The sequence below is a fragment of the Salvelinus namaycush genome, chromosome 1 (genome assembly GCF_016432855.1).
Source record: "Salvelinus namaycush isolate Seneca chromosome 1, SaNama_1.0, whole genome shotgun sequence".
In the NCBI taxonomy this organism is placed as follows: domain Eukaryota; kingdom Metazoa; phylum Chordata; class Actinopteri; order Salmoniformes; family Salmonidae; genus Salvelinus; species Salvelinus namaycush.
In genome coordinates, this window is record NC_052307.1 from 46,447,541 (window position 1) to 46,462,670 (window position 15,130).

The window sequence follows — 15,130 nt, forward strand, 5'->3', positions numbered from 1 at the left end:
GACGGTTATTCTACTGGCAGGCATGCTCGTCATTCAGCCTCAAGTTGGAGATGTATCTGAAATCAGCACTAAGAAAACCATGTCAGGTTTGGATGATGATGTGTGATTTGTTGGTTTTCTATGTAATGGAATCTCATTCTTTATTGGTCAAAAATTCCTGTGGTCTTCACTTGAAGTATCCCCTACTTTTCTCAGTTCTCACCCCTTTGTCGGACAGTTGTGTGCATTGAGTGATAGTAATTACCCTCACTGACAGGCACCACCCCCTAAAACAATCACAGAAAAGAGATGACCCCATAAAAGTCAACCCATTGGCCCTTTGCACTTGAAACTGGCCCTGTTTAGTGTTTGTGCTGAATAGAGCAGTCAGCAGAAAAGAACTGAACACAAGCTATTGACAATTGACTTGGAGGGAAAACACCGGGCTCATACCCCCCACCTGGCCGTCAATAAATCTATGTAATGTGCAGCTCTGGAGAAAACACAATGGGCAGCTCAGTGCAGGCCCGATTTAATCCCTGAGCACTGTGTTTGGAGGCTTGTGTTGAAAAGAGAGACCCGGGTTGGAGGGCGTCACAAACCACCAGGCCCTTGCCAGGCCTTGTCAGGCCCTGACATTTGCCTCAAAAAGGGGGAAAGACATACGACTCAAGTGGGCCAGCTCCGCTGTATTCATCCATCCTCTGAGTCCCACAGAGAGAGGTGGTCCTTTCTCTGGTGGGGGTCCCGCACGGTCTTGCCTGTCCCTTTCTCACAGCTCTCTGCCATCACCATGTTGCCATCATCAAAGAGCTTTAGCAGAGGGGACGTGAAATGGATCAAATGCTGCTTTGAGGAAGAAGGGGTGTAACGGTTCACAAAACTCACAGTTTGGTACGATACGGTACAGTGTTGTCACGGTTCGGTACGGTTTCGATACATCGACAAAATAAATGCCGTAGAAATATGCAATTTGTATTTAGATTTTCAATTTATTATAATAGTAAACATGGGTAGCTTGAATTCCCAGGAGCATATGGAAACAAAGGGACAACAAAAAACAGCAGTGCCTGCCTTATAACATGAAATAAAATAGTCATTTAAAACAGAACTTCAACAAGAGTGCATAGTCCAGCAGCATATATCAAAATTAAGTCACATAGCAGTGTCTTAAACAAAATAGGACCACTTGAGACTGGTTATGTAATGCCCGGGGTGTAGTGGAGGAAGGAGTCAGACGCAGGAGACAGAGAGTTCAGAGTAGCGTAATTTTAATCACCACAGAGGTGAACACGACGCCACTACAACCAAATGCCCCAACACACAAGGGGGACTAATAGTTCCGAAAATATAACGTACACGAACCGTGACATACAAGCATGTACAAACAGTACACAAAACAATCCCGCACACCTGCTGGGTAATAAAGCCCCACTAATCAACCTAACTACAAACAGGTGTAACCAATAAACAAACAAGGAGGGGGAGGAAAAAATCAATGGCAGCTAGTAGGTCGGTGACGACGACTGCCGAGCGCCACCCGAACAGGAAGGGGAGCCACCTTCGGTAGGAGTCGTGACAGGTTACTTGAAAAAAAATATATATATCAGATTTTCAAGTTTTTCTTTAAGAAGATTAGTCTATCCACATTATCTGTATTGAGCACAGATCGGCTTGCTGTGACAATGTAAGCTGCTGTGGAGAATACCCTCTCGCTAGGGACAGGTCCCAGGCACAGCCAGGTAGCACCTTGCTAACATGGCAACATGAAGGTATATTAACTCTTTGGTCTTCCACCATGTAAGTGGATCAGCATCCAGGGGAATACAGTCCACTTCCCTGTATGAGGTCACCTCCTCCTCTATGACCTTGACCTTTTGACTTGGTTCCCTGCTCCTGGGTCTTGAACAACTCCCCAAAAAGCTCAGCCATGGCAGACTTCTTTTCTGGAGGAGAACCGCTGTCGTCTGCCGTCTCTGGAGAGGGGTTGGCTCCTGTGGCTTGAACCTGCAGAATTAAATTAGTAATTTTCATCTATCTTTAAAAATGTGATTTGTTGTTAGAAATATATATCAGACACTATTATGACAATTACAATTATTACTTTATACTGAATTGTTATCACTTATTAATAAAAATAATACATGTCACATTAACAAAATAAATACAATAGTGTACCTGTTGTATATTTGTCACAATTTCTGCTGTGAGTTCATTGTAGACTCTCAGACGAGCAGCAGCATCCAGGTGCAGAAGGGTCTTGAACCGGGGGTCCAAAGCGGTGCTCTTGTGTAAGAAGTCTTGGACACCAGGGTCAGCATAACTAGGCTCCAGGTTAACTCTGATAGCAGTCTTGACATTCCTTACTGTGGGTTCATCTTCATCAAATGCCACCATTGATTTCAGGATCATTGTTTTCATAGGCAGAACCACGGATGCTGATGGAATAATCTGTGCATATCAGTGTTGTGACTGTTTTGAGAGGTTTGCACACTTTGATAACTTCCTCTGCTAGTCTTCTGTCATTTTCAGACAAAGTCACAATATCTTTGACATTCTTTCTCACAGCTTGATCAGTCAGTGCAGAATACACCGCAACTTTCTGCTCAAGGTATCTCTCGACCATGTCATGGCTTGAATTCCATGTCATGGCTTGAATTTGAATCTAGTAGGGACATATTGGATTAGTTTGTGGTTTGGCAGCTCCAGCATCTGCTGTTTTGTCTTGAAAACATGTGCAGCAGTTGTGCTTTTATGAAAGAAGTATACCACCTTCCTGATCTTTGCTAGGAGACGAGAGATTGGATTCACTGACATTGCATTTTGAGATGCTAGATTAATAACGTGAGCAAAGCATCCTATATGTTGCCCCAATCCAGCTAGTGCAACTGCATTTACAATAAGCTACCGTTCTATAGCTCTAGATGTCCAACTGTCTGTTGTTAGAGCAACAGACCGCGTTTCTGACAAATCCCTCTCAAGTTGTTCTTTTGTATGTCTTGGCAAAATGTGTACGGGAAGGAATAGTGAAGCGTGGCTCGACCACTTTTTAAACATTTTTCTGAACCCCGCATTCTCTACCACAGAGAACGGTCTTATATCTGTCGCTATGAATTTTGCTATCGCTGTGTTGATTTCTTTAGCCCTACCTGAGTCAGCCGCATATTGTTGCCTGAAGGCTGTGGGGAGAAGTGGTTGCCGTGTTTTTTCGCCTAGTCCCACCGATTGGCACTTTGGGGTGATGTCGGTGCAAATAAGTAGTCATGTTACTCGTATTGCCACTCGAATAGGCTATCGGCAATGAACAGAGCCTACATGTTGTAGAAGTTTTATCCACCACTCGTTGGCAATGCCTGTTATAGTTTACAGGGAAACCGAAATGTTCTCAGACGGCAGACCTGAATGGTACTGGGGCGTCTTCTAGTTCTGGCTCGCCAATGCTTGCCATGTTGCTCCTTTGCATTTAGCTAACTGCTAATTCCTTCATAAGCTAATTGCTGCTACGACGGTCTCAGCTCTGTTCTCGCTGGAGGGTAATAACTAATGAGCGGAGCTGCATAAGAATATGAGCGCAGCTACGAGACGAAACATCTTTTTTTTTTTATGACAACTTTATTACTATGTGGATATTTTTCCCATGTTCATTTATACGCCATTGGTTTATGCAATAATATTTTTTTTACTATATATATATTTCTAGCTATATATATGATGAATGTATTGTTCGGTTCACAGTGCGTACCGAATCGTGCACCATGGACCCTGTACCGAACGGTTCAATACGAATACACGTACTGTTTCACCCCTAGAATGTAATATTAACTGTGAGAAAGCGCCATCCTTGTCCTTGTAGAGAGCTATTGGAGCTATTGGTGACGGTTACAGTAGAGTATATGAAAGGATAAAAGTTCCCCTGTTCACCGAGCAATTGCCTTCCGCAGAACACAACATCCCATCTCAATACATGTATCATTGTTAAGACTGTAAAATGCACTATGAAAAACAACAACTAAAACAGGAGTACAACCATGCAGAAAAATGCTTGTGTCCTTATTGTTGTTTTTTTGTATGCAGGGGGAGAAGGGAGGGTTGGTTAAGTTAAGTGGATGCACTATTTTGCATAGTGTCACGCCCTGGCCTTAGTATTCTTTGTTTTCTTTATTATTTTAGTTAGGTCAGGGTGTGACATGGGTATTTATGTGGGTTTTGTAGTGTCCAGGGTGATTGTAAGGTTTAGGGGGTTTATTTAGAGTAGTTGGGTTTATGTTTAGTATAGTTGTCTAGCTGTGTCTATGTTGGGTGTAGTTGTCTAGGAAAGTCTATGGTTGCCTGAATGGGTTCCCAATTAGAGACAGCTGGTTTCTGTTGTCTCTGATTGGGAGCCATATTTAGGGTAGCCATAGGCTTTAGTTTGTGGTGGGGAATTCTGTCACGATCGTGTAGAGGAGAGACGGACCAAAACGCAGCATGAGGAAAATAAGCCATCTTCCTTTTATTTGAAAAGAAGGCAAAACGAAACAAAAACACTTACAACCTAACAAAACAATAAACGACCGTGAAGCTAATAGACGTAGTGCACACATACAGGCTACAAACGTTCACCATAGACAATTCCCCACAACAAACTAAAGCCTATGGCTACCCTAAATATGGCTCCCAATCAGAGACAACAGAAACCAGCTGTCTCTAATTGGGAACCCATTCAGGCAACCATAGACTTTCCTAGACAACTACACCCAACATAGACACAGCTAGACAACTATACTAAACATAAACCCAACTACTCTAAATAAACCCCCTAAACCTTACAATCACCCTGGACACTACAAAACCCACATAAATACCCATGTCACACCCTGACCTAACTAAAATAATAAAGAAAACAAAGAATACTAAGGCCAGGGCGTGACACATAGCTGCTTTTTCATGCCCCCTTATGAAACGTAGGATCTTAATTTGATCACTCTTTTGTTGCTGAGAATTTTCCTGCCCAGCAAGAAATGCAAACTTGTAGTGAATTCAAGGTTTTTAAAAGGCTTCTAAAATTTGTAATTTCCACTTTAAAATGTCAAACTTGATTTGCCCTAATGAAAAATGTATCAACCCCTACACAAAAAATGCATTAATTATAATACATATAATAATTCACATTTCCTGTTGCTGCAGGATTAAAATCCTACATCTCTCTGAGATCCTGGTTTGTTAAGAAGGCTACAGCATGACTCACCCTCTCTGTGAGCTGGGTACTGTAGGTGTTTGCTGTGTAAAGGCCTCCCCAGTTTGAGCTGGTAAAGCCTCTGCAGAACACATTGCAATCCAAATCAATGCCAAAACAATGCAAGCAGGGCAGATGTGGCACGTGTCTCTATTTGTGTCCCAAATGGCACCCTAGTCCCTATATAGTGCACTTCTTTTGACCAGGGTCCTTAGGGCTCTTGTCAAAAGTAGTGCACTATGTAGGGAGTAGGGTGCCATTTATCGCCATTTGGGATGAACATCAGTCACCTACACATGCATTGAGCAGCACACACAGGGAAACGTAACCTGATACAAGCCTGCCTTTGCCCACACACTTCAGAGCCCATTCCTCCACACTCCCTCTCCTATTGATACAGTAACTATGCCCCAGGCAACAGAGCCTCCATTGCAAGCTGTTTGGCAACAGTATTGCCTTTTTCTCTTATCATGTTTGGATAAAGGATGCATTGTATCTTGGTCTGCCATCATGAGACATCATGTATGAGAATGGTCCACAGGAGCTATTCAGAAGTGATTGCTAGTATTTATCAACAATATATCACTTTTCAGGATTTGGTCTTAAACATAGCTCAAGATTGTCGCATTTTCGTCTGTTTGAGATTGGCGTGAATAAAGCACTGGTTTATAAGGAATAATATGATATTTGATGATCACTCCACTACTTAAATCCATTTTACCTCATTTCTACCAGCATATCACATGTGCGACCAGAGGGGGAAAAAACTAGACCAGCTTTATTCCACACAAAGAGACGCATACAAAGCTCTCCCTCGCCCTCCATTTGTCAAATCTGACCATAATTCTATCCTCCCGATTCCTGCTTACAAGCAAAAACTAAAGCACGAAGTAGCAGTGTCTCGCTCAATACGGAAGTGGTCAGATGACACGGATGCTATGCTACAGGACTGTTTTGCTAGCATAGACTGGAATATGTTCCGGGATTCATTGAGGAGTATACCACATCAGTCACCGGCTTCATCAATAAGTGCATCGACAACATCGTCCCCACAGTGACCGTACGTACATATCCCTATCAGAAGCCATGGATTACAGACAACATCCGCACCAAGCTAAAGGCTAGAGCTGCCGCTTTCAAGGAGCGGGACACTAATCTGGACACTTAAAGAAATCCCGCTATGCCCTCAGATGAACCATCGAACATGCAAAGCGTCGTTACAGGACTAAGATTGAATCCTACTACACAGACTTTGACGCTCATCGGATGTCGCAGGGCTTGCAAACTATTACGGACTACAAAGGGAAACCCAGTCACGAGCTGCCCAGTAACGCGAGCCTACTAGACGAGCTAAATGCCTTTCATGCTCGTTTCGAGGCAAGCAACACTGAAGCATGCATGAGAGCACTAGCTGTTCCGGACGACTGTGTGATCACACTCTCTGTAGTCGATGTGAGCAAGAACTTTAAACAGGTCAACATTCACAAGGCTGCGGGGCCAGACGGATTACCAGGAGGTGTACTCAGAGCATGCGCTTGCGCAGTGTCTCCACTGACATTTTCAACGTCTCCCTGACCGAGTAATACCTTCATGTTTCAAGTAGACCACCATAGTCTCTGTGCCCAAGAGAGCAAAGGTAACCTGCCTAAATGACTACCGCCCCTTAGGACTAACGTCAGTAGCCATGAAGTGCTTTGAAAGGCTGGTCATGACTCACATCAACAACATCAGCCCGGAAACCCTAGACCCACTCCAATTCACATACTGCCCCAACAGATGACGCAATTTCAATCACACTCCACACTGCCCTTTCCCACCTGGACAAAAGGAACACCTATGTGAAAATGCTATTCATTGACTACAGCTCAGCGTTCAACACCATAGTTCCCACAAAGCTCATCACTCAGTTATGGACCCTGGGACTAAACACCTCCCTCTGCAACTGGATCCTGGACTTCATGACGGGCCACCCCCAGGTGGTAAGGGTAGGCAACAACACATCTGCCATACTGATCCTCAACACGGGGCCCCTCAGAGGTGCGTGCTTAGTCCCCTCCTGTACTCCCTGTTCACCGACAACTATGTGGCCAAGCACAACTCCAACACCATCCGTACGTTTGCTGAAGACAACAGTGGTAGGCCTGATCACTGACAATGATGAGACAGCCTATAAGGAGGAGGTCAGAGACCTGGCTGTGTGGTGCCAGGAAAACAACCTCTTCCTCAATGTCAGCAAGACAAAGGAGCTGCTCGTAGACTTCAGGAAAAGGAGGGCTGATCAAGTAGTAGAGCGGGTCGAGAGTTTCAAGTTCCTTGGTGTCAACATCACCAACAAATGATCATGGTCCAAACACACCAAGACAGTTGTGAAGAGGGCATGACAACACCTTTACCCCCTCAGGAGATTGTAAATATTTGGTATGGGTCCCCAGATCATCAAAACATTCTACAGCTATATCATCGAGAACATCCTGACCGGTTGCATCACCGCCTGGTATTGCATCTGCGCAGCATCTGACTGTAATGCACGACAGAGGGTAGTGCGTACGCCTAGTACATCACTGGGGCCAAGCTTCCTGCCATCCAGGACCTATATACTAGATGGTGTCGGTGGAAGGCCCAAAAAATTGTCAAAGACTCCAGTCACTCAAGTCAAAGACTCAAATCTCTGCAACCGCACGGCAAGTGGTACCGGAGAGCCAAGTCTCGGTCCAAAAGGCTCCTTAACTGCTTCTACTCCCAAGCCATAAGACTGCTTAAAACCTCTTAGGGATCCCTTAAGCTCGAATCCCGTTAGCGGGATAGATTTGACAACATCCAGTGAAATTGCAGAGTGCCAAATTCAAACTACAGTATTATAAATATTTAACTTTCATAAAATCACAAGTGTAATACATCAAAATAAAGCTTAACTTCTTGTTAATCCAGCCGCTGTGTCAGATTTCAAAAAGGCTTTACGGCGAAAGCACACCATGCGATTATCTGAGGACAGCGCCCCGCATACAAACACATGAAAAACATATTTCAACCAGGCAGGTGCGACAAGAAAGTCAGAAATAGCGATATAATAAATGCCTTACCTTTGATCTTCTTCTGTTGGCACTCCAAAAGGTCCCAGTTACTTCACAAATGGTCCTTTTCTTCGATAAAGTCCTTCTTTATAGCCATAAAAACTCAGTTTAGCTGGCGCGCTTCAGTCAATAATCCACCCAGTTTCCCTCCATCAAAATGCATACAAAATGCATACAAAACTTTTCCAAACAAGTCAAACAACGTTTATAATCAAACCTTAGGTACCCTAATATGTAAATAAATGCTAAAATTTAAGACTGAGAATTGTTATTGTCTTTACCGGAGAAAAATACCAAAGAACGTGCTCTCATTCACACGCTTGGAAACACTACAGCCAAAATGGGAGCCAGCTAGAAAAACTTCAATTTCTGGCTCATTTTTCCAAAACCCAGCCTGAAACTCTTTCTAAAGACTGTTGACATCTAGTGGAAGCCCTAGGAACTTCAATCTGGGAGGATTTCGCCTTATAATAAAAGTGATAGCCATTAAAAATAGTGGTAGGCTGAATTTTTGGGGGGGAGATGGTTTGTCCTTGTTTTTGCCTGCCATATCAGTTCTGTTATACTCACAGACATAATTTTAACAGTTTTAGAAACTTTAGAGTGTTTTCTATCCACATATACCAATTATATGCATATCCTAGCTTCTGGGCCTGAGTAACAGGCAGTTTAATTTGGGCATGCTTTTCATCCGGACGTCAAAATACTGCCCCCTATCCCAAACAAGTTAACAATTAATCAAATGGCCACCCAGACTACTTACATTGACACCCCCCCCGTTTGTTTTTACACTGCTGCTACTCACAGGTACCCCCTGTATATAGCCCTGTTATTGTTATGTTATTCAATCAGACATTTTTATAAAGCTCTTCTTACATCAGCTGATGTCACAAAGTGCTGCACAGAAACCCAGCCTAAAACTCCAAACAGCAAGCAATGTAGGTTTAGAAGCACGTGGCTAGGTAAAACTCCCTAAAAAGGCCGGAACCTAGGAAGAAACCTAGAGAGGAACCAGGATATGAGGGGTGGCCAGTCCTCTTCTGGCTGTGCCGGGTGGAGATTATAACAGAACATGGCCAAGAAATGAAATGTTCATAGATGACCAGCAGGGTCAAAATTCACACAGGACACTGGATATGACAGGAGAAATACTCCAGACATAACAGACTGACCCTATCCCCCCGACACATAAACTGTTGCAGCATAAATACTGGAGGCTGAGATAGGAGGGGTCGGGAGACACTGTGGCCCCGTCCGACGATTCCCCCGGACAGGGCCAATCAGGCAGGATATAACCCCACTTTGCCAAAGCACAGCCCCCACACCACTAGAGGGATATCTTCAACCACGAACTTACCATCCTGAGACAAGGCCGAGTATAGCCCACGAAGATCTCCCCCACGGCACGAACTCAAGGGGGGGGCGCCAACCCGGACAGGAAATCACGCCAGTGACTCAACCCACTCAAGTGGCGCACCCCTCCTAGGGACGGCATGGAAGTGCACCAGTAAGCCAGTGACTCAGCCCCTGTAATAGGGTTTGAGGCAGAATCCCAGTGGAGAGAGGGGAACCAGCCAGGCAGAGACAGCGAGGGCGGTTCGTTGCTCCAGTGCCTTTCCGATCACCTTCACACTCCTGGGCCAGACTACACTCAATCATAGGATCTACTGAAGAGATGAGTCTTCAATAAAGACTTAAAGGTTGAGAACGAGTCTGCATCTCTCACATGGATAGGCATACCATTCCATAAAAATGGAGCTCTATAGGAGAAAGCCCTGCCTCCGGCTGTTTGCGTAGAAATTCTAGGGACAATAAGGAGGCCTACGTCTTGTGACCGTACCGTACGTGTAGGTATATACGGCAGAGATCAAATCGGGAAGATAGGTAGGAGCAAGCCCATGTAATGCTTTGTAGGTTAGCAGTAAAACCTTGAAATCAGCCCTGGCCTTAACAGGAAGCCAGTGTAGAGAGGCTAGCACTGGAGTAATATGATAACATTTTGGGGTTCTAGTCAAGATTCTAGCAGCCGTGTTTAGCACTAACTGAAGTTTATTTAGTGCTTTATCCAGGTAGCCGGAAAGTAGGGCATTGCAGTAGTCTAACCTAGAAGTGACAAAAGCATGAATACATTTTTCTGCATCATTTTTGGACAGAAAGTTTCTGATTTTTGCAATGTTACTTAGATGGAGAAAAGCTGTCCTTGAAAGAGTCTTGATATGTTCGTCAAAAGAGAGATCAGGGTCCAGAGTTTTTTTTTTTTTTTTACCTTTATTTAACTAGGCAAGTCAGTTAAGAACCAATTCTTATTTTCAATGACGGCCTAGGAACAGTGGGTTAACTGCCTTGTTCAGGGGCAGAACGACAGATTTTTACCTTGTCAGCTCGGGGATTCGATCTTGCAACCTTTCAGTTACTAGTCCAACCCTCTAACCACTAGCCTACCTGCCGAGTAACGCCGAGGTCCTTCACAGTTTTATTTGAGACGACTGTACAACCATTAAGATTAATTGTCAGATTCAACAGAAGGTATCTTTGTTTCTTGGGACCTAGAACTAGCATCTCTGTTTTGTCCGAGTTTAAAAGTAGAACATTTGCAGCCATCCTCTTCCTTATGAAACACAGGCTTCCAGGGAGGGCAATTTTGGGGTTTCACCATGTTTCATCGAAATGTACAGCTGTGTGTCGTCCGCATAGCAGTGAAAGTTAACATTGTGTTTCCGAATGACATCTCCAAGAGGTAAAATATATAGTGAAAACAATAGTGGTCCTACAACAGAACCTTGAGGAACACCGAAATTTACAGTTGATTTGTCAGAGGACAAACCATCTACAGAGACAAACTGATATCTTTCAGATAAGACAGATAAGATCTAAACCAGGCCAGAACTTGTCCGTGTAGACCAATTTGGGTTTCCAATCTCTCCAAAAGAATGTGGTGATCGATGGTATCAAAAGCAGCAATAAGGTCTAGGAGCACGAAGACAGATGCAGAGCCTCAGTCTGACACCATTTAAAGGTCATTTACCACCTTCACAAGTGCAGTCTCAGTGCAATGATGGGGTCTAAAACCAGACTGAACCGTTTCGTATAAAGTTTTGTATACATTGTTTGTCTTCAGGAAGGCAGTTATTGTGTTTTTACTTCATTTTTTACTTTAGTTTATTGAGTAAATATTTTCTTAACTATATTTCTTGAACTGCATTGTTGGTTAAAGGCTCGTAAGTAAGCATTTCACGGTAATACCTGTTGTATTCGGCATATGTAACAAATACGTTTTTATTTTATTTTATTATATTTTTTGTGGATTATGGCCATAATTTCTCCTGTCTCTCTGGAATGTTGTAATATTTTAAAACCAACAATATAATTTAGCAGATGCAATGGCTGTCCTCTATTTGGAGAGGGTGGATGGCTACAAAGGAAAATTGGAGCAGCAGACACTTGATCCCCATATTGATTGATCCTAAGCATTAGTTTGAAAGAGAATCCCAAGGACAAATGTTACAGAACACCACCTCCATGTCTCCTTTGGAATCCCATGGAACCACTATCTCTACTGCATGCTCTTCAGTTGCTACTAGACGCAGATGTTGGGTCCATTTTGTATTTTTCCCACTAATGGTTAAGGTTAGGATTGGTTTCCATTGTACCAACTGATATTCTCATCAACACATATTTTCTTGCCAATGAGAAGTACCATCGGTTACAATTCTAACATGTTCCATGGCATGTGAAATTACTTGAAAGGATTTGTAATTTGCAATCATAACTGTGCATAAAGTATGCTATATGTAGTGATTAGTAGAGGTTTCTACAGTACTGTATTTCAAAATAATAGCATATTTTGCTCAGTGCATATATATGACCTGATGTCTTTTGCTTGTCTCTGTTATCTCTAACTCTTGAGTTATTTCAATGGGATCAGTATTTGATCAGATGATCAATGGTGAATTCCCATTGAGAGAACAGGCTATGTTGTGTATTTAGGGTCTTCTGGTGTTATTGAACCATCATGGACCAATGGGGAAAGACCCCACTGTCAGAACTAGTCGAGTAGGGTGAAGTTCCCCATAGACGCTGATATTGGGTCACTTTTGCATTTTCACCATTCATGTTTAAAGTTAGAATTGGGGGAGTGGATGCTGATCCTAGATGTGTACCTAGTTCCATCGTATCTATGACGAGGGTGTCTGTCTTTCTGAGTTGCTTTTCTAAACCATACTACAAAATTGGACTATAAAAGGCTGTAGATATTTAAATCTCTTAATATACTTTGCTGGTTTACTCTAAAAAGCTATCATATCACAAAATAATAGGACTACCCCAAATGTGAGAATATTTAGCAATTTGTTATATAATCACATTTCTATTTTGTCTTCTAGGTTGGGATGAATAACCCCAAAGTGACAGAAATGATTCATTTTCTTGTCTGAGGTAAGACTTCTGTTATTTAGAAAAGTGTATGCCATTTATAGATATGGTCCTACGAAACATAACTTTTAAGTTATTAACTCAGACTGGAAGTCTATGGGTATCGACTAGCATGCTAGCAGATACGCATAGACTTCTAGTCATTACGCTAACGCTAGTTAGCATTGGCTCGCAAAACTACCTCTAACTTCCTTCATTCTGGACACAGAGACATACAAATGGTATCCACCAGTTCATCTGATAGATAAAGGGCCTCCTTGCCAAAATCCAGAAGTATCCATTTAAAGGGGAAATCTGCAGTTGTTACATGTTTACACTCCCCAGCAAGAAAACCAAATAATGTTGCTCAAACAGAAGGGGGAACTAACAGAGTCACTGACCACAACCAAAACGAAACAGATGGGGTTTTAGGATGGGTTCTGAAAGACACTCATGGGGGTGTCCACTGAAAGTTGACAACTGGAACCCACCATGAGTGCCCACTAAATTTTCCCAAGAGGCAAACAAAATAAAAACCCACACCAAACTTAAAAACAGGACGCAAACCAAAATGATAGAGAAAAGCGATTGTTTTGTTCTTGAAATCAAATAGTGAGAGCCAACTCAAGGTGTTAATCCACCGTGCGGGCTGCCGCAAAATTCTATGGCAGGTTATTTAAGTGTCAGCCATTGTTGCCATTAAGGACAACAAAGTCAAGGTATTGGAGTGGGCATCACAAAGCCCTGACCTCAACCCTATAGAACATTTGTGGGCAGAACTGAAAAAGCGTGTGCGAGCAAGGAGGCCTACAAACCGGACTCAGTTACACCAGCTCTGTCAGGAGGATTGGGCCACATTTCACCCAACCTATTGTGGGAAGCTTGTGGAAGGCTACTCAAAACGTTTGACCCAAGTTAAATAATTTAAAGGCAATGCTACCAAATACTAATTGAGTGTATGTAAACTTCTGACCCACTGGGAATGTGATGAAATAAATAAAAGCTGAAATAAATCATTCTCGCTACTATTATTCTGACATTTCACATTCTTAAAATAAAGTGGTGATCCTAACTGACCTAAAACAGGGAATTTTTACTCGGATTAAATGTCAGGATTTGTAAAAAAAAAACTGAATTTAAATGTATTTGGCTAAGGTGTATGTAAACTTCCGACTTCAACTGTATTTATATGTTCAGTATATATTCTTATTCCATCCTTTATTTATATTTGTGTGTATTGGGTAATTTTTGCGGAATTGTTAGATTACTTATTAGATGTTGCTGCACTGTCGGAACTAGAAGCACAAGCATTTTGCCACACTCGCAATAACATCGGTCAAAACGTTCTAGGGAGGGGCTGTACAGTCATTGCTTTTGTCCAATCACAATGCAACTTAGGTTTTGAGTTACACAGCTAAGAGCTGAAAAAGGCAATGCTTGTGGAATGTACAGTGCATAGCAGAGGCTTGGGCTTCGTGCTGTTGCTTTCTTCTCCTGTTCGATGGTTTCTTTGGTGGGCAAGGGATTTTTCTCTTGTGTCTCGGTCTTCTTCAACTTGGTCTTGTCGAAGTTAGCGACTTTAGCGAGATCTGGCTTGTCACACATGTTTGCAGAGGATCTGAGTTGTACTGGCTACTGATGTGTCTCAATCCTGATTGCGCAGAGAACGAGTGAAAGATGTTCATACGTATTGTTGACCCCAAGATGGCCTGCTATGCCACCATCGTGAGCCAACTCAGTATCTCTTGTCGAAGCGTAACTGAAACAACAATTTGAGATACACTGGGCCAATCTTCTTGCTGAGATGTGGCGCAATAATGCCATTTCCTCATTAGAACACCATCTCTGTCAAAGTAACCCTCACTGTCTTCATCAAACTTTTCCTCTGGAAGTATGTCTGTTTAGCAATCAGCTGCTTCCTTGACATTGAAGTGTGAACTGTAGGAACCCTCTCTTCCTTCAGCGGTCCTACAAAGTCATTCACCTTTGGGGTTTTTCAAAGGAGAGGTCAACTAAGGAGGTTTACCGAAATCAGAATCTCCCATAAATGTCTCAGACAAATCAACCATGGTGGGATCGCTGACATCCTCCTCAACTATAGACTTGCTCCTGGTGCCTTTCTTAGACATAGCACATGTAACGCCACATGCTGGGAACACTCTAGGGTACTTCTCTGATAACCCATCAGGTTGCTCTACTCTGGGTTCCTTACTAATGACAGGATTTGGCACGACCTTCCCTCCGGTCAAATCATTTTCTAAAATGAATGAGACCCCCTTCACCGGTAGGCTAGGCCTCACTCCAATGACAACGGATCCAGAAATAAGATCAGACTCGAGTTCCACATTATACAAAGGAACTTCCATGCAACCCATCGCCACGCCTTGTACTAGTCAGACAAAAGCAAAACACCCACCAAAATGAAGGACTGGTCTGCCCCAGTGTCTTGCAGTAT

At 43.0% G+C, this 15,130-nt stretch overlaps 1 protein-coding gene across 10 annotated transcripts in view; it reads left to right on the top strand.

Annotated features, from left to right (window-relative positions):
- LOC120044870 (dematin-like) overlaps nt 1-15,130 on the top strand; it is an 82,974-nt gene that overhangs the window by 17,824 nt on the left and 50,020 nt on the right. For 4 of the 10 annotated variants that reach the window (XM_038989641.1, XM_038989607.1, XM_038989632.1 and 1 more), the window contains exon 2: nt 12,648-12,699. The exons of the other annotated variants lie outside the window; for them this stretch is intronic. The gene's annotated coding sequence lies outside the window, so the exon portion shown is untranslated. The remainder of the gene's footprint in view (nt 1-12,647; nt 12,700-15,130) is intronic. 10 annotated transcript variants of the gene reach the window in all.